Source organism: Haemaphysalis longicornis, unplaced genomic scaffold (genome assembly GCF_048455015.1).
Source record: "Haemaphysalis longicornis isolate Haplotype H1 unplaced genomic scaffold, Haemaphysalis longicornis Haplotype H1 scaffold_23, whole genome shotgun sequence".
Taxonomy (NCBI): domain Eukaryota; kingdom Metazoa; phylum Arthropoda; class Arachnida; order Ixodida; family Ixodidae; genus Haemaphysalis; species Haemaphysalis longicornis.
The window spans coordinates 6,418,161-6,438,553 of record NW_027526306.1 but is presented as its reverse complement, the minus strand read 5'-3'; the positions used below and the strand labels follow the sequence as shown (position 1 = coordinate 6,438,553).

The window sequence follows — 20,393 nt, the reverse complement described above, 5'->3', positions numbered from 1 at the left end:
TCTTACTTGGGCGTACGCGTTGCAGACTACTTGCTTGATCAGTTTTGACAGCTTTTGGTTGTGAAGTTTTATTAAAAATCATTTGCGGCAAATTAAGTGGCGGGCTAATAAACGGAAAAGTAGCTGCTGTCGACGAAGATGCCTTTTTTCAGTAGAAAACCTTCGCGCACGAGTGGCAATTTCCGCAACCAAACAAAAACCTAAAATTTTAAAAAAGTAATACTTACTGGCGATGATACTCTGGCGATTTATTGGTATTGTCAATGCAAAGCTAAAAAAGGAAATATATGTTTTTGAATTGCATAGGTATGCCCAAAGAATTATGTTTGTAGAACTACTTCCAACTGCGAAGCGAAATATTGTGGTTCGGCCGGCCACTTGGACCCCCCTCCCGTAGCTTTCTCTCCTTAGCCATAGAAAGTTGTTCCCGAGTATAACGACTCTGAGAACAAGAAGCGGACATTTTAACTTTCGCCAACCTCAACACGTGGCGCTAGTGTGCAAAATAATGCATTCCAAGGTGGGCTCTCAGTACACACGGCTGGCTGATTCTAGTTTGTGCTTGTATTTGTGAGGCCCTCATAGCGATACCACCTGTTCCTCCCTCGCCGATCTTGCAGACGGGCCACATATATCTGTCAATACCAGTTATGTAGCCGGATCGCATTTTTTTAACCCAAAAGAAGCTATCATACATGCCTACAGCGGATACGCAGTGCATCGTACACAAAAATACAGAAATCTCAAATGTTGGTCCTCTCCCGTGGAAGGATTTTTTTATATACACCGCCGCGTTTCCCATCCCGTCGTCGCCCACGTGATTTTCTTTCGCTTGGGCCGTTCTGCGGGCAAAATAAAAAGTTTTAGCATAGCGGCTACCCGAGGGTCACGCTACGGCGGCGGGTTACCGGGACCCTACTGCTCAGGCCCGTGCGGGGAGGGCGTGGAGGTTGCCCCTCATCGGAGCGAATGCACGCGCATGGCGAAGGCAGGCCAGCGGAACTAATTCACCCCACCGGAACAAATTTGCACCTGCTCAGTCGGGTCCCGCTACCCGCTATGCTAACACTATCTAATAACATGCCTTGGCACCCCGAATGGCTTGCACTGCTAGCCCAAGCAGCAGCGCTAGCCCAAGCAGAGAGTTTTAGTATAGCGGAAAGTATAGCGTGCCCGCTAACGCGCCCATAGCGTTAGCGGGCACGCTATCCGTTGGTTAACGAGGCGCTACCCGTTTGCGATTTCGGCGCGCAAACAACGCCACAGCTACAACACTTTACTAAAACTCTCTCTTAGCGACACGAATGGCCGCGGTGGTGCGATCCAAGGGCAAGCTTCCGCGCAAGCAGGCGCCATGCACGCTCCTTCCCACTTCGCGTTTGTCGAAACGAATTCGGGGAAGACAGATGGCTGACCCCCACGGCGAACGTCCATCCGGATTCCGCAGCCCCTTCGGTCAAAAATATCGGTCCAAGATAAAAGGAGTTTTCAGCGCATGAAAATTTAGGCTTGTTTTTTATTTTGTCTGTGTTTTGATTTGGTTTTGGATAGGGTCTCCAGTATGAGGATGTATTTTTTTAAATACGGTATTTACAGCCCACTTATGAATCCGCATACTTTTCAAGCGATTTCTCCCGTAAGTATTTTGACGATAGTTCCTCGATCCTCTTTCATGTGTTTGCTTTTCTCATAAATGTTCATTAAATTGATTATCTAATTACTTAGACATTCGTTAAATTTTTTTCTGAGTAGCGAAGTTCTTTTTCACGAAAGTACCGATTGTGAGCTTTAGAGATACAAATGTGCCGACATCCAACGTCTTTGGGGCATGATTACTGCGGAAAATATTTCTTACGCACTAAGCGCTCTTCCGTGCTGTAAACAAAGTAAACACCTATCTTAAAAATGAGAATGAAATGGTTTAACAGTGTATTTAGAAACAAATATAAGTCGAAATAGTAGCCTTAAAGTTCCTATATTTAGGGTTTTTCACTTACTGCTTTCCACGTGATTGGAGTCGCAGCGGCTCATGATAACGTGCAGCGTGCCTGTTCCAGTCGGCATTTTTTTCCTTTTTACACCATGTATTTTGTCGCGCCGGAACCTGCTTCTTCGAAAATCATTTTAATGGGTGATAATGCGCGGCTCGAAAACGTTCTAACGATGGGGAGCTGCTGGTGACATTTCTCTCAGATAACCTATCGACTATACTCATCATCATCATCATCATCATCATCATCATCACCAGCCTATCTACGCCCACTGCAGGGCAAAGGCCTCTCCCATTATTCTCCAATTACCTCGGTCCTGTGCCAACTGTGACCAATTTATCCCCGCAAACTTCTTGATCTCATCTGCCCATCTAACTTTCTGCCGCCCCCTGCAACCCTTGCCTTCTCTAGGGATCCGCTCTGTTACCCTTAATGACCAGCGGTTATCTTGCCTTCGCATTACGTGCCCTGCCCACGTCCATTTCTTCTTCTTAATTTCTACTAATATGTCGTTAACAGCAGTTTGCTCGCTGACCCACTCCGCTCTCTTCTTGTCCCTTAATGTTACACCTATCATTTTCCGCTCCATTGCCCGCTGAGTCGTTCTAAATTTAAGTTGAACCCTCTTAGTGAGCCTCCAAGTTTCTGCCCCGTAGGTGAGTACCGGTAAGATGCAGCTGTCATACACTTTCTTCTTCAGCGGCAATGGTAGGCTGCTATTCATTATCTGAGAATGTCTGCCATATGCACCCCGCCCCATTCTGATCCTTCTAATTATCTCTGCCTCATGGTTGGGATCTGGGGTCACAACTTGGCTTAAGTATATATATTCGCTTACCACTTCCACTGCCTCGCCATCTATCTCAAACTGCTGTGCTGTCCCGAGGTTATTGATCATTACTTTAGTTTTCTGCATATTAATTTTCAGTCCCACGGTTCTACTCTGTTCGCCCAGTGCAGAAAGCATGCTTTGCAATTCGTCCCCCGAGTTACTTAGCAAGGCAACGTCATCAGCAAATCTGAGGTTACTGAGGTATTCTCCATTAACCCTTACTCCCACCTGTTCCCAATCCAACGTTCTGAATACTTCTTGTAAGCATGCTGTGAATAACATTGGAGAGATTGTGTCTCCTTGTCTGACACCCTTCCCTATAGGTATTTTACTGCTCTCCCTATGAAGGATGATGGTAGCTGTAGACCCATTGTAGATATCCTCTAGTATTCTTACATAATGCTCATCTACCCCCTGGTTCCGTAATGCCTGAATGACTGCTAGGGTTTCGACCGAGTCAAATGCTTTCTCATAATCTATGAAGGCTATATATAGGGGTTCAGTATACTCAGCGCACTTCTCTATCACCTGATTGATCGTGTGAATATGGTCCATTGTTGAATAACCTTTACGGAACCCTGCTTGTTCTTTAGGTTGACTGAAATCTAAGGTTGCAGAGATTCGGTTAGCGATTACCCTGGTAAATACCTTGTAGACGACTGACAGTAAGCTGATCGGCCTGTAATTTTTCAAGTCCTTCATGTCGCCTTTCTTATGGATTAGGAGGATGTTAGCGTTCTTCCAAGATTCCGGTACCATTGCGGTCATTACGCATTGGGTATACAGGTTTGCCAGTTTTTCAAGTACAATTTCTCCGCCATCCTTCAAGAGGTCTGCTGTTATCTGATCCTCACCAGGTGCTTTGCCCCCTTTCATTTCTTTCAAAGCCTTCCTTCCTTCTTCGGTTGTTACTGGTGAAATGTCTATCTACTCTGAACTACTCTCTCGTTCGGCATTATCCTGTATGTCCCGGCTACTGTACAGATCCCTATAGAACTCCTCGGCCACTGTGACTATTTTATCCCTATTTGTGATGACGTTGCCTTGCTTATCCTTAAGTGCATACATCTGATTTTTCCCCACGCCAAGACGTCTCTTCACTGCTTTCAGGCTACCTCCGTTCTTTACAGCGTATTCGATCCTCTCCATATTATACTTCCGTATGTCAGCTGTCTTACGCTTATTGATTAACTTCGAGAGCTCGGCTAGTTCTATTCTGTCAGCTGCGGTAGAGATTCTCATGGTTTGCCATTTCCTGATTACATCTTTCGTCTCCTGAGAACGTTTACCAGTATCCTGTCTAGCCATAGTTCCCCCGACTTCTACTGCACACTCCGTGATAATGCGTGTAAGGTTGTCGCTGGCTTCCTGTGTCGTAAGCTCGGCTTCCTCGTTAAGGGCGGAATATCGGTTCTGCAGCGCGATCCTGAATTCTTCTACTTTACGTCTTACTGTTAGCTCCTTTATCGGCTTCTTACGTACTAGCTTGTTGAGGTCCCTCCTCAAATCTAGCCTAATTCGAGATCTTACCATAAGGTGGTCACTACACCTTACCCTTCCGAGCACTTCCACATCCTGCACGACGCCAGGGTTATCGCATAATTAGAAGTCTATTTCATTTTTGTGCTCCCCATTCGGGCTCCTCCAGGTCCACTTCCGACTCTCCCGTTTATAGAAGAAGGTATTCATTATACGTAGGTTATTCCGTTCGGCAAACTCAACTAGTAGGTCCCCCCTGCTATTTCTACTGCCCAGACCATAGTTCCCAACTGCCTTGTCTCCATGGCAACTATATTCCTTGGTAAAACACCAAGAATTCCACATGAGCAGTCCTTGCAAAGATAAACATATGTGTGTATGCTGCAGAAAATATTGCAGAGTGCTCTGAGCGTTATCACACAGAATTTCCAACTTTTGATGCCCAAGCACACTAACCCGCTGCAATCCTTGCTAACTACAAAGAACTCGGTACGAAGCTCGCGGCAATAGAGAAAGAGAATAATTTATTGAATAGAAGGAAAACACAGAGGTGGGTCTGATCGTATAGTCTCTGACCTGGGAAAAGACGAAAAGAGCGTATATAGAGAGCGTGACAGGTGTAATGATTATACTAGGTGCCTGCATTATCCGCTAGCGAAATGGACAAAATTACACGACCTCTCAGTGCTTACTTTATTAAACGGGCTCATTAACTGAAACCCTTCCCGTTCCACCGAGGTATAACGGGTAAAGCATCCGGCCCTGAGTTACGACAGGGGTTAAAACAAAGATAGCGTTCGGAATTCTCTGGTCACCTCATCACGCTGACAGCGCCCTTGCGATATTCATTGCAAGGCGGCAGTCATAAATTTCTTTTGTGCAAATGTATGTGTCATTGCCGCACACCTATGGAGAGTGCGGGCGGCACACGTAAACGTTGTGTGCAGAAAAATAATAAATCGTTATGCTCGCGGCAGGATAACGGGCGAGCAAGGAAGGGGGATTGTTGCGGTGCATCGCTTCACCGTAAGCCGAATCAGACTAGTGTGGATTGTGCAGTGTGCGATGTTTGCTTGTTTCCGAAATCGTGATCGTACGATTGCATCTAAGATCTGGTGGGTTAAGAAAGGTATTTTTGAGCCCGCTGTGATTATGTCTGACTAATTGCTCTCTGATGGGGAATAAGTGATCTTAAGCCACAGAATAGGCCACAGTGGGCGCTCCTTTTTATCTTACTCTGTGGGCGACGGTAATGTGCGCCTTAACGTGATCATGCTCAGATGGTGTTGCAAATGACAAGGAAGATCAGCGTAGACACGGGAGCTGACTGTATTACTGGACGAGGAAGGTGAGCCTAGCGCATTGCATCGCTCACTTGCGTGAATTGCCAGCCGATGGTTGGCCGTCGGGGTGCCTGCACCTTGACTCAATCGTCCAATCCTTCCCTTTTATTCTGTAATTTCCTTCTCAGTCTCGGTTGGTTGTGGCGCTTCAGCTAGAAAGTTAGGAAGTAGTCTTCGCTAATCGCCAAGACTCTCAAAGCATTGGTACCATGCTCGAATAATGTTTTTCATGAAAATTGCGTCAGAGTAGCGTTTTAAACGAAACCATCTGTGTCACCAAGCATTTCACAGAGTCCGAAGACAAAGTACATGCGAGAATGAAGTCTATGTGGTAGGAGAGTAGTGTGGTGTGAATTGCCTGCGGTGCACTCTTATGTCGTATGCAAACCGGGTAAAGGTTCAAAAAGTGTCCTTAATCTGAAACCCCCAAGACGGCCATGATAAGAATATTTTAGTTGTTTATTGTTTATGCCAATCAAAAAATTGCCTCCTTTATGAACAGTAAGAAAAGCAGAATGTGCGTTATCTGATGGCACGTCCATCCCGAAAGTAGCAGCCTAATGAGCTACCGCTGCGTTACATTCACACATTGACAGCGGTGGCACTAAAAGATAGTGCCCTTGTTTTCCTTCCTTCGTGGCGCATATCCAGTTCTAGATAGACCAGAAAAGGCCAGGTGTTAGGGGCTACTATGCTGGTTTTCCAAAAATCACAAAACTATGAATTGCACGTGGTAGAATAGTGCGTGCCGCGTGCGTTGCACCTGAGAGTTATGACACGTGAATAGAGTAAAAGCTTAATACCCCGCACAACACTCATTCTAAGGAACCTGCGTCATGTGCAGTCTGCTTGTCGACGTAATTCACACCCTAACGCGAACAAAGTGAAGATGGACAAGCAAACACGGTTTAGCAGAAACAATGCTGTTCGAAGTAATTCTAGCTAAGAGACAGACAAACAAAAAGTGAAGCCTCACACACAAATACCATTTAGACATAAAGAAGTTGTAAATAATTGTCGGCCCGCTTTCACCTTAAAAGTACTAAAGCCGACTTAGGTGGCCCAAGAAATTGCGTTTTTATTAAAGTAGGACCTTTCAGGTTCGTAGCAGGAATGCACTATTTCTTGAAATCGAAAAAAATAGCGCCATTTTCACCGAGCCGTAATGTAATACCAATGTTTAGTTTCGGGAGGACATTACCGGTAACGTATATAGGAAGTCTCAATTACGGAAAAATACAGATAATTTCTCTTTAATAGAGCAAACGGTGGTCTCTCTCTCTCTCTCTCTCTCTCTCTCTCTCTCTCTCTCTCTCTCTCTCTCTCTCTCTCTCTCTCTCTCTTTCTCTCTCTCTTTGTGAATAATGCTACCTAGGTTTTTCTTTAAACGCCCCCAAAACCCTAATATAAAAAACAGTTTCACTCACTAAACAAAACCTTTTTTGGTTTCTATAAGATACTGTGCGCCCTATTATTTAGAGGCAAAGTGTTTTTTTTATATTTGAGACATTCATCCAATTAACACGTGATGTTTGGCGCAAACAAGTACCAGACAGACTTAATAAACCTTTCGGCGGTCGGAGGACTTCCTCTACGACACAGAAAGAGACGGTGGGGTCACAATACATTTCTTAGTTACCTGTCGTCATCTTCATCATCATCATCATCATTATCATCATCGTCTGCCCGGTTGTTGTGCCCAATGCAGGAAGAAAGCCTCTTCCAAAGATATGCAGCGTCGGCAATCGAATTCCAGGTGGGTCCATGCTTTCCCACAAATTTTTGCAGTTCGTTCTTGCATCGAGTCCTTCGTTGATCCCTATTACCGACCCCTATTAGAAAGTAAAATGCTACGGGTCGCGCTTAGGGATAAGAAAACAGCTTCGTGTATTAGGGGAAAAAACTCGTGTGGCTGCCAATAGTTACCTTTACTGGCTCCTAAAAGTATAGATATAACGTTGCTTGGTTAGAAGACTCGATAACATCAATGAAAATATAAAGATGCTAGACGATCGCTCCTAAAACCAATGCCTTACCGGAATGCACGAAAGGCAAATACCCGTAGACACTATGGTGAAGCATAGGGTCCCCAAAAGGCTATACAAAATTACCAGTGAAGCATTCGTGCAAGTGCAAAGGCTTCAGTACCGAGTAGAGAATGGTTAATGATAGGTAAGTTCAGTCAAAATTGAGCGCAAGAGCCCTCTTATGCTAAAAGAGACACATCGGAATTTACCAGATCTGCTAGGTTTCCTAAATCAAGGCTTGCAAACTAGTCCTTAAGCTTTATTGTCATAAATAATAAGCTTGGCGACTCAGCACGACCCCAACAGACAAAAAATTCTTTGGTTTACCGCATCTTTAAACTATCACATCCGCTGAGCAAATAGTTTCGAATCCTCTTAGCCGCCGAAATTAAAGCGCAATATGTCGAAATACAGTTGCCTGTAAGTCAGGTCTCGTTAATATGGACACCGTTAATATGGATACCCCCCAAAATGGACGAAATGTTTGGCGACCGGTCTCTCACCATGCAATTTTGCCCCGTTAATATAGAAACCCGCAGTCCGGACTATAGACGGCTATTTTGGGGACGAAACGGGTAATTACAGGCCTTTTTGTCTGGTTATTATGGACGCGGGTGCACAAAGAACAAAAGAGAAAAATGACTGATGTGGGGAAATATGGTTTCATTGCTTCCACTTTAAGCGACGTACGACTACTGTTCTTTGTCGTGGCGGAATGCAGCTTCTGCGCCCCTTCGAGCGCTCGCAGTCTCTCACATGATGCTACCGCGCGTTTTCGGTTACGGTATCCAGCGGGTATCACGTCGCTTCGGAGTGTTTTCTACCCCGGTGATCTCTTTCAGAAACGCCGAAGGAAATGCGGACACGGACGCCACGCTACGACCACACCACCACCACCACCACACGCCCTTGCGGTCGTTTCGGCGGCGGCAATGGCTGGGGTTAACCGTAAACAGACTGAGCTTTCCACTCAGCTGAAAAAGGAGCGTGTCGCCGGATCCTCTCAACAGTCCCAGTAACTCGAGGAGAGATTTTCGCCGGCATAAGCAGCCGATGAAGAAGACAGACCGACCGTCATCCGACGTGAAGCTCGCCATGGCTTGAAGACGGCTATCGCATACATTAAACAGGAGGGACACGCCGAACGCGCACTTCAAGTAGCGGACGTGGTGCTTTTTCTAGACACTACACTAGGATCTACGGCATTAGTGAAAGCCCACATCTCCTCGGTTTTTGGCGGAATAAACCGCTGTATTTCTTTGAACGATTTTTCCTTGATGTTTGTGTTTTTCACCTTGAATCGTTAGTATGGACGATTCACATTATGGAAGATTTTCGGTGAGCAGAGGCGTCAATATTAACGAGACATGACTTATGAGATATGAAACAGGACGCAATAGGTAAGTTGCTCAAAGCAGTTTTCTCAAACGCAAATAACTTATAAATTGTTTAGTTAAAATATAGAATTCATGCCATTTATTCAATTTTAATAAAATTCATACAGTTAATGCAATTGTAATCTTTGCCAAACAAAAGCCACGCAATGAGCTCTTGAAACCCTGTGTACGCTGGTTGCTAATTGAGCCCTCATGTTTACAAGGTCTCTTTTCTTGATTACCCCTACGACAAAAATATTAATAAATTTTAATGCTTGAAGTCAATCTTCTGAAAATTGCTCGCTGAGTTCTAAACCATACTTTATTGTGTAAGATAACAGGGTCATATTGCAACAATATATCCCCTATATACCTCGTGTATTTTAGGTTTTCCTAGGATTTAAAGGCCAACATACTATGGCGCTAGCATTTACAATCTTGGAACCAAAGATCAAGTCGCTTCGAGAAAAAAAGCCTTACCCGTTGAGCATAGGTCTTGTCTGCACTTATACAATACCGTCAGCCTATCGCGTTTTACCCTTTGCAACAGGTTCTAAGCGCAGTATCAAAGGAAAGACGTGAAGAATCCAAGACGATTGGACGTTTAACGTGGAACATTATGCGTCTGACTGGTTATGTCATGGCATTTTGCTTTGCCGTTGCAAAAGCTCAGGAAATTTACAACGTCGGAAAGGTACGTTATCAAAACTCAATTTTGTCTGTTGGGGGGCTTAGCTAAAAGGTATGGTAAAAATAACGTTCCCTTGATTGGAAATATTGTATTTCCCTCTAACGAATTTCTGAAGCTCCCCAAGCTGTGGCATCTCGACACGTATTTCAGACTCGAATTGAGACTAATGGCGCATTGTTGCGATTTTATAGCGACAAAATGACAGTCAAATGAAATTCTGGCTTACCCGTCAATGACCTGCACTCGCCCGGCAATTTCCGTCATGATCTGTTTGCTTCATGTTCTGCTCAGTGCCTACAATCAGAGTCAAAAGCTAAGGGGAAAAAATGAAATCACTATTTAGGAGTTTAACGCACTGCAGCTTTACCTGAGCTTGCAGCTGCCCCTCAGTGTAGAGCACCAGATAAATTTTTACCGACTGCAATATTTAACTTCACCGCAATCTCGACACACGGGTGTCTCCGCTTTTTGCCTCCATTTGAAAAGCAGCTGCCACCGTTGGGATGCAATCCGCGTCCCTGTGCTGATTAGAGAAAAGCCTTAGCCACTGAGCCACCATGGTGGGTAGTGTCGAAACTAATGCTATCATTACTGCAGTAGCATGGGCTAGCCGGTATCGATCACATTAAGACAAAATGAGTAGCGTAAAATGCAAAGAAACAAAATAACACCGACCGAGGCTAGTTGCCCCAATCGTGAACCCTTCTTCCTATTTTGTGTTCGTCTTTTACGGTGAAAGTATGAAGTATTTTAAAGGTATCAAGAAAATTATGTGTATTGCGTTATTTATTCAAATTTCAATGCCGGTGGTCGGCATGTGCCAATAGGAAACGGTGCGAAAGGAAGTCTATTTTTACGTATAAGCAAAACAAGGCAGAAATGGACACTTCCCCTCTAGTAACGTATAAGATGACGTGCGGTTGTGCACAAGTTTGGATGAATATCAGGCTGCAGCGAAGCTAGATGTCAAATATTACCTTACAGTTTTATTCCTCGCGTTTCTCAAAGAGCGCGCCATCCCGCATTTCAATGTCCCAGATTTTGCCAGTACGGTAGTTTTTGTTAAAACCCGCCGCGGTGGCTCAGTGGCTAAGGCGTTGCGCTACTGAGCACGAGGTCGCGGGTTCGATTCCCGGCCGCGGCGGCCGCTTTTCTGATGGAGGCGAAAAGCAAAAACGCCCATGTGTACGAGATTTCGGCCCACGATAAAGATCCCCAGGTGGTCAAAATTAATCCGGAGCCCTCCACTACGGCGCGCCTCATCGCCTTCGTTGCGTCGGCGCGTTAAACCCCCACAAACAAACAAACAGTTTTTGTTAAAGTTCAATTTTGAATATTGTATGTCGTTACGAATCTTCCTCTGAGCAGAAAAGGGAGGAGGTTCTTTTAAATAATTCCGGAGAATTTAGGTTTCTCAGTCATAAAACTGTTCTTCTTCCGTCACAAATGTATTTCTTAGTTTGTATCGCTCGAAAGGTGTGCCCAGAAGCTTTTACAGTGAAACATCCAGTTTTAAGCTGCAGCATGCTAGCTCTAAATACTATTTTATTTGCATCTCAGTGCTTTTGTCGCTTTTTTCTGGACATCGATTGCAAGCTCCGGTGATCAGTGTCTCTATTACCACTGTGACTAGAGATCCACCGTTAAACGTGGCGCAACAGAGTGAACCGCGTAAACCAGCAACTGCCTACACAACGAGATCAGTAAAGTACGAATAGTACCGAAGGTACAAATTAATGTTGATAAAAGTGCGATGACAACGTCAGGACCAAACTGTGGCCGAAGGCTCTCCCGTTGGCAATAGATGCAAAAAACAGCGATTTACAAAGAAAAGCCGCTTATGACTTCCTGCGAATAGCGCTCACGGCGGATGTGCGAAACAAGACACTGACATATATATTCTTTTCCGATAAATGCTCAAAATAAAATACAAGCGACGTTGAAATCAAACTGGAGCTAGAAGAAGGAATGCCATTTGACCGCATGGATTTTGTTTGAAGATTTGCTGGGGAATAATTTACGTTTTCGCATTCTATACCTGTAAATATATTCTCTAACGGTAATTATTTCTCTCACAACCACCGTTTTGTGAGCTATTCGTAGCCTTGATGCATATTTCGCCATCTTATTTTCTTACAATTTTCTCCGCGGTAGAATTGCGAAAACTTTAACAATTTCTCCTGTTTTTAAACGCAAACACGATTTATTTTCTTAAAGCTCGCGAAACTGAAGGAAACAGTGTACGTGCTGCTGAAAAATTATGGCACAAACGAGATGTATCACTGCCTCTCCGGAAAAATGCTTTACAAAAAACCTGGTTGGTGGAACGTAACCTTGCGCTGGGTACCACCTGGAAAACGAGAATTGTGAGTCACTCAGCGATAAACTTGTTTCCCTTGTTATTTTTTATTTTACACGTGTTATTGTGGTGGCACTGACAACTGACCCAATGCTGTCGTGTTAGATATTGTTTAAACACAAGAATAAACCTGTCGGCGACTGAAGATGTAAGGATTCTTCCTGGCAATCACAGAAACCTCCTGACATTTTCAGCCATGCCACGTGAGTATTGCATGAACTTCTAAAAAATACTGGTCATCTGTGTGTCTCATTCTATAATGAAGCTGTGTCAGTGGAAAACAAGTGGTACCAAAGGGAACAAATGCATAAAAGCATCTACAACGTGCAAAACTTCAAGCATCGTTTCTGCAACCGCGGTGGCCTTTAGATCGCGAAAATAAAGATAGACAAAGTTCAGACAGTAAAAGAAACATGACGTTTCTCAGCCCTTAGTAACTATATAAATGTCGACACGCTGCTCCCGACATTACTGTAGCACACGGACAAGAGCAATTGTACCCTTTATTAACCGGCAAGAAAGATTCCTCTGCGGCTGCGTGGTCAGCCCAGACTAAGCCCGTATTTTCTGTAGCGTAAACGTCTGTGCTCGAGGTATGGATTCTCTGGTAAAGGGCAAAACTTACAGAGACGATATTATACCGGCACTAATGTAGGGACATTCAAGAACCCGTGTAAATAATTTAATTACAGTCACCTTATAAGTTATACGTACCGAAAGTGTTTTCGTGTAACCTAATATGCAAGCGTGCAATGGGGTTGAAGGGTTTCATTCTAACTTCTTGCATTTTGTTGTTTGAGCTAAGATGTTGAGTTCGAAACAAAAAGGGTCGGCACCAGTGTTCGAGAGGGCTTGGCACTGGGACCTCTTCTCTCCCTATTTATATATTAACTTTCTGCCTTGATGTTCTTTCTTTCTTTATTTTTTTGTTCCGTCAGAGATTTATCTATAATGATAACTTCATTGTTGCTGAGGAAGAAAGTGTATGACAGCTGCGTATTACCGGTACTCAAGCACGGGGTTAGAAACTTGGACACCTAAATTGAGGACTACTTAGAGAGCAACGGAACGGAAGATAATAGGTGTGACATTAAGGGGCAAGAAGAGAGCGGAGTGGGTCAGGGAACAAACGCGTGTTAAGGTCATATTAGTAGAAATCAAGAAGAAGAAATGGACGTGGGCAGGGCATGTAAGGCGAAGGCAAGATAACCGTTGGTCATTAAGGGTAACAGAGCAGATCCCTAGAGATGGCAAGGGCGGCAGGGGGCTGCATAAGGTTAAACGGGTAGATGAGATCAAGGAGTTTGCGGGGATACACTGGTCGCAGTTAGCACAGGACCGCGATAATTGGAGATATGTGGGAGAGGCCTTCGCCCTGAAATGGGCGTAGATAGGCTGATGACGATGATGATGTCCTTAACATTTGTTTGTTCATTGACCCACTCCGCTCTCTTCTCGTCCCTTAAAATTACACCTATCATCTTCCGTTCCACTTCTTACTGAGTCGTACTCAATTTCAGGTAAACCTCTGTAGTGAGCCTCTATTTTTCTGCCCCGTAGGTGAGAACCGGTAAGATGCAGCTGTTATTCACTTGCGTCTTCAGGGACAATAATAGGCTGCCATTCATTATCTGAAAACGCCTCCCGATTGCCCTTCACACCATTCTTTTCCCTCTAACTACATCTGCCTCATGGTTAGGATCCTGGGTCACTACTTGGTCTAAGTAGATATATCCGCTTCCCCTTCCACTGCCTCCGCACCTATCTCATGCCGCTGTGCTCTCCCGAGACTATTGGGCATTTGTTTAGTTTTCTGCATATTAATTTTAAGGCCCACGATTCTACTCTGCTTGGCTAGGAAGTATGTTCAACCGCCAATTTCAAACAAACGTGTTTTGTTTCGTGCATTTCGGGGACTCTGCAGAGCGTCGCCGCTCCTCATTCATCACAGACTGGAAGGGCACTACATTTTGTTCCTTCGTCTAGGACAACGAATTAGACGCCCATTTCGCAACAGACACCCTTCCGCATTAGAACCCCGTTGGTAGGGATGTTTATGTTGGTGCGTTTTATTAAATTTTTACGCCAATTCATAATCAAACGAGAAAGTCATTCCGCATCTGGAACTTCTGTAAGGATAAGATTAGGATGAGCAGAACACGTCTTCTTATTACGTGCGGGTTTACAATAAATGTGGTTCTGCCGTATGCATGCATTGCGGGGTGCATCCTGTTACTTCCGTCCAAGCGTTCTCCGCTTCGACGCTGTCATCATCCGTAACTCGGGTCGGTAGCCGAGAAAGCAAATAGCAATGCCGTTTGCAGAACCTTCAGTATATTTTATGCTAAGGTCCCTCAGTAAAAGGAAAAAAAATTATGCACCCCTCCATCTAATGACGAAGATGGTTGAACGCGGCGCTTGGCCGTGTTGCAGTCTTTGGTTGTCTTCTGAGTTTGGACTGAGTTTCGGCCACGTCAAAATGTAGCAGACGGATATAGACCGCCTTCATAACGCCAGGGACCCAGGTTGGGTTCCGGCCACGGGAAGGGCTTTTTTTTCACTTCAGTCACGATCATTCATCATCATCCTCAGAGAAAGTTGGCTTTCCTTACGGGCGTTTTCGCGTTAGAGGCGCCATCAGTGGACACACTAAAGCTCCCCTTTAAAAACGCTTCCGTGGTATGCAGATTTATTCGATCTATCCTTCACTTTTGTCTGTCTTTCATCTGGCGTAACAAGCGAGCGGAACGGCTCGGTTAATACAGTCAAACCCGGTTATAGCGAACTGCAATATACGCCACCATTATTTCGATATATCCAATAGTCCGAAATAGCCGAACCCGCCAATAACGAGTTTTTTGTTACGAGTTCGCAATACGCGGGCACCACTCACCCCTACCCCCGCTCCTCCTGCCATCCCCGCATGCAGAAACGAACATAATAAAGTATGCCATAACCATTTACAAAACTATCTATTTATTGCAAGCAATAAAGCTACTTTCCGCTGTAACTACCTAATTTCCCAAAAAGCGGCGATTGTTGTTTTCACTTTAGTTTTGGCGGCATCAACTGCCACAACATTCTATACATGAGACATCGTTTGCATCAGTTGCAGTCCGTGTCCTTCAATATCGAAGCAATATCGGTAGAGCACATTGACTGCCGAAAGCGCTTCATTAAGCATCGGACGGCTTCCAGTCGCCACATCCTCCACCTCTTGGTTGCTTCCAGCAGCGCCAGCAGCCATGACATCGGCGACGGTGTCGGCGTCCGAGGGGCTCACAGTGAGGGCAACGTCGTCATCGACACTCAGGCAATCCTCGAAGGGCACTCCTTTCAGCACAACACGGGCTCTTCCCATAGTTCGCTGATGCTTCCTACTTAGTCCGGACTCGCTGACTGAAAGGGTTTATTCGTGAGTCAGGCGCGTCGGAAACAGTTACAGAAAGTGCCGGGAGTCAGGTCGCTCCATGGGAGGCTCGACATCTCCATCGCAGCCAATCAACATCTCAATCTTCGCTCCGAGACCGTGCATTTTGGAGGCAATTTAGGAGCGCCGAGTTAGATATATCAGATGTGAACTTTGTTATAAGGAATATGTTTCGCGTGTATTTTCCTAACTGATCTTTCTTTGTCCGATATATAGCATAATTCGCTCTATCCTGGTTCCTTATAATCGGATTTGACTGTATCACCGTTTCAGATAACTTTAATATTCTCTCTCGCTGACCGCAGCCCCGAATTCTTTCCTTCGCTTATCGCACGGCTTTGCACGCTCGCCGTCATTATAGAAGGCACATCGCGCCAGGCTTCATAAATCGCTATAAGTGAACGAAGCTCACACTAACGCTCATGGTGGGAAAAAAGCTACGACGACAAGGACAAGCAAGTACAGGGGACAAAGAGCTACTAGCAACTGAAAATTTATTACGGGAAAAACATACATATATACATGGAATAAACGCCACCGTCATAACATCAAATTTACAATCTACCATCCGAACAGATCAAGGCGCACCAACAACCCAACTTTTTATACATATTCAAACCGCACGTGTGCTAGCAAGAACAAAACGCAACACATTTTACCAACCCTGATTCAAAAAAGCGTACTTCAAAGACTGATTCAAAGGCTGATTCAAAGGCTAGTAGCGCTTTGTCCCGTGTACTTGCGTGTCCTCGTCGTGGTAGCGCTTTTTACACCATGAACATTTACCAACAAGCCCAGCTCGCAGTTCTTCTAAATTTCACACTAACGCGTCAGACTTAATGTAGTGAAGCTGTACGCAATGTGCACGACCATCACGACAGTTTAAGTCCACAATTCTAGCTTATTTGCTTCTTATTCGCTGCCGCAAAAACCTTTACTTCATCATTGTTCGTAAAAGTGGGAGATTCCTTCGTTTATTTGGAGTGGTAATCATTACACAGCACATTTGAGGGGCATACGCTATTGTGTGCTTTTCTCTTTCCGAGAAAGTGTTCTCACAGTTACGGTGAACGCTGGAGTGATTTTTTTTAATGCCAATCTTGGCCAATCTCCCATGTGGGTAGTATTCGATTGCAAACGTGCGCCGACGACGCTCGGCGCCGCGAGGCACGCACACACGACCGCTCGGCATTTTCTTGGTTTTTTCAACTTTCCGGCGGTCGCCACAATCTTGGCCAATCTTCCTAAGTGGGTATAATTAGCTTGACATTCGTGCGCAGGTGCACGCTCGGCAGTCGTCGCGAGGCACGCACACACGAGTGCTATGCATTTTCTTCGTTGTTTTAACGGCCGGGCGGTCACTGCGAGGCCGGCGCTCCCGTGCGCACGCTCGGTTTCGTGGTAATTTAGACTGTGGACACAAAAAATTACGATTTGCTATAGACCTTCGCTCTTAAAAAACTCACATTTCGTGATTTGCTAGTGGAATGCTTAGGCCATTGCTATCAGTCAAGTTCACTTGCCCTATTTGATCACTTCCCGTATTACACTGCAGGCAATGTGATACGCTAAGGAAAAAATCGGGCTGGAAGGCAAGGGGGGAAGACCTGTGCTCTTGGAACCATAGAGTTTCATACTAATATATACCGAAGAGAAATTTGATGCCACTGTCTAGGGGAGCGGAGCTTCGGCGAGCTTTCCGTCATGCACCGGGTGGTGTATATGCGTTTCCTAGTCAGTACAGCCAGCCGTTCCCTGAGCTTGCTTATGTGTGTTATATCACAACAAAAATGTACCTAAGGGATACAAAACCACAAAAGCACAAAACCAACGGAAACTGAAATAAATAACAGCCAAAACGGACCTGAAATGGTTGAATACCACGGTATAGAAAAATATTTAACATAATAGCCGAAACCGAACCAAAAAAGGACAACCCGCAAAGGCGTACAGGAAGAAGGAGCTGAAACTGATTAAAAGGCAACTAAAATACCTGAAATCCCACTTAAAATCTATAAGGTGTAATAAATAGATTATATGCGAGATAACAAACAGGTACGACGAATCCTTGAAAAAAAAAGCGGTAACAGGATTAGAACCCGGGTTAGGTGTTCTGCTTCGCAGGAGCGGAACTACTACACTACGAGACTTTTTTTTTCTTTATTGCCTGTTCGGCGGCACCACACAATGCACTGCACATTACAGAAATTAGTAGCTCCAGCCACCAGTCGGCTGAAGGGGGTGGCTTAAAACATCTTAAGCTCCGCCAGAACATCCAGGATGGGTAGCCACTCAGGTTTTTCCGGCATGAGTCTGTACACTTCTCTTATAAAAACAGCGCTTTCAATGAAGTACTCCCACTCCGTGCGGGCATCCTCTTCAGCTGTTGTCATGTTTGCGGCTGTTGTCATGAGAAAACTGTCATGAGAGTTTTCCACATAGAATACAGACTAAGTGCCATGAACATATCTTAGGGCACACCTCCATCATTTTGTACAGGCAAAAAGCAAATGCCGTTAGGCGTTAATGCTAGATCTTTTTCAAGGTTTGTTGGAGGATGTCCCAGTGGAAAACCGCGTCCCAACAGTCCAGAAAGATATGCTCAATGGTTTCAAGTTTTTCTGCATAATCGACAGTTAAGTGTCCATGGGGGTACATATAATCCTTTTTCCGGCAGCCAGGGTTTTAGTGGTAGCGTGCCGCTATGAAGTTTGACAAAGAACGATTTGACGGATGAACGTACTGACATTCGTTTCACTCTTTCTAGAACATCTATGCCGGAACGTACAGCATACAACTGGTGATAAACCGGAACAGGTAGACACATGAATCATATCTTTGTATAAACTCTCCCGTGCTACACTAATCAAATACCCCAAGAAAAACCTAACCCTCAAAACTTTAAAAGCATCCACGACTTCGCGCAAGAACCCATGCACACGCACACAACGGATTTCAGAAGTTGAAACTACATAGTCTTGAATAACATCACGTAGTCGGACTTGCACCACAGTACGTAGAAAGCAATCTCTTTTCTCTCTCAGAAACATAATCCTCGAAACTATTTGCCGGATAAACAAAGGTGCCAGTCCCAATCCACCACTTTTTACCGAGCGAAACAAATTAGTGCTACTCATGCGCTCCCAACTTGAGCCGCACAAAGACACCGCGATCACTCTGTGTAGCTTCTGTATGTTCCTTCTTGACATGCAAATCGCCTGAAGGACGTACCATACTTTGGCAACGGCAAACACATTACACAGTGACGAACGGGCAAACATTGACATATCCCTTCCCCCCATTGTGTTAATTTCTCTCTAATTTTATAAGTTTCTCTGTCGAGGTACTCTCTAGCATCCTGGTAGTTTTCAATCGGGATGCCCAGGCACCTGGTCGGAGTTGTCGTCCAAGGCATGTTCACGAAAAGCACTGGCCTACTTGGCCAGTCACCGTGCCACAATCCTATTCACTTGTTAGCTTCAAACATGCCCCTAGATGGCGCCATACATCGCTTGGCTGTGCTGACTAGGAAACGCTTGTACGCTACAGGGCGGGCACGTTCCACTTTTCCTTGGCATGGCTCAAGAACAAGCTGAAAAGTTGGCTCTGGCTGCAAAATAGCAACGATAATACTGTAGAAGGTTCATCAACTTTTTTAACATAAATTTCAACCTCCAAAGAGAATAATTCGTCAGTGAATATGCAAAAGCTTCATGCACGATGAACAGAAAAAAAATGTTACCATTTTTGTTGATTTTGGCTTCGAGACAAAAAAGAAGCCATATGGCTAGCTAAGCAAAGTAGACGAGGAACGTCGCTAGCGGCAATGGCGCCGCCCACGGTGGCCCGCAACTGCAGTGACAGATTTCCATCTAGCATATATTAGTATGAAACACTATGCTTGGAACGGCCTAGCAGAAGACGGCCACCGAGAGCTTAGTGCTCATGCGACAACTCTCTCCTAGTTTGCCGCGTCGATCTGTCATGCTGAGCGGATCAACCAAACGGTCGACGCTCCCGTGGTATTGATAAAAAAATTGGGCGGGTGTCGTGTCCGTAGCCCATAGCTGAGAAGAGTCCATTTTGGGATTGCAATTTCAAGTGAAGAACTCCTATTGTGAGAACTCCCGGCGGCTGCTTTTCCATAAGCTTAGTCATTTGTCACTTTCCTTTTATAATGTTTATGAAACACCTTAGATAACTCTAGAATTTCAAGCGTAGTGTTATAAATTTGCAGGGGCGCTAGCTGCAACAGGGTTTTTCTGAAAAACGTTGTTCCAGAGTGGCCACGTACATTTCCTTCATCCAATATAGGGCCCTTCCCTCCTCTAGACGATACATATTGTGCCCTTGTAGCGAGTCTTCGTGACAATCCCGCAGATGTGATGTTGTCGCGTTGTCTCTTTCGGAATGAGGTTAGGTGGTTCTAGTATTCGGCAGCAATCAACAACAATGGGCACCATTTCCAAGCGGAGACCAATCGGACGAAAAATGGTAGGAGGAACAGGTACGGTTTACCAACCCTGCTTTCGAACGTTATGCGCGCTATCATGCAGGGAAATTGAAGCTTACTCACATCAAATTCTTCATAGTTAACCCTGTCGCGTGGCCTGCTTATGTTGTGTCCAACTTTAATGGCAAGTATTTAAAGCAGCTATGTGTGGCCGTAATGAAATATCCCCGGGTACCGTGAACAAAATTAGGGTGCCTGCGGGCGCAGGTAGCCTATTGAAAAAGGCGCGTGCTATAAGAATCGTGTAATCCAGCAGTAGCAGTCTCATCAATGCGCGCATAGGAAGGGAGAGCGATACACAGCGCTGTTTTTACAAGGCATGAATCAGAACTGCTTTATTTTAGACATGCAC

General features: G+C 44.9%; 1 long non-coding RNA gene across 1 annotated transcript in view; it reads left to right on the top strand.

The window, feature by feature from the left end:
* The first annotated feature begins 9,546 nt into the window (after nucleotides 1-9,546).
* Nucleotides 9,547-20,393, top strand: part of LOC144172532 (uncharacterized) — a 33,653-nt gene continuing 22,806 nt past the window's right edge. The window contains exons 1-3 of the long non-coding RNA XR_013323036.1: nucleotides 9,547-9,742; nucleotides 11,957-12,105; nucleotides 12,204-12,301. This is a non-coding gene — a long non-coding RNA (uncharacterized LOC144172532). The remainder of the gene's footprint in view (nucleotides 9,743-11,956; nucleotides 12,106-12,203; nucleotides 12,302-20,393) is intronic.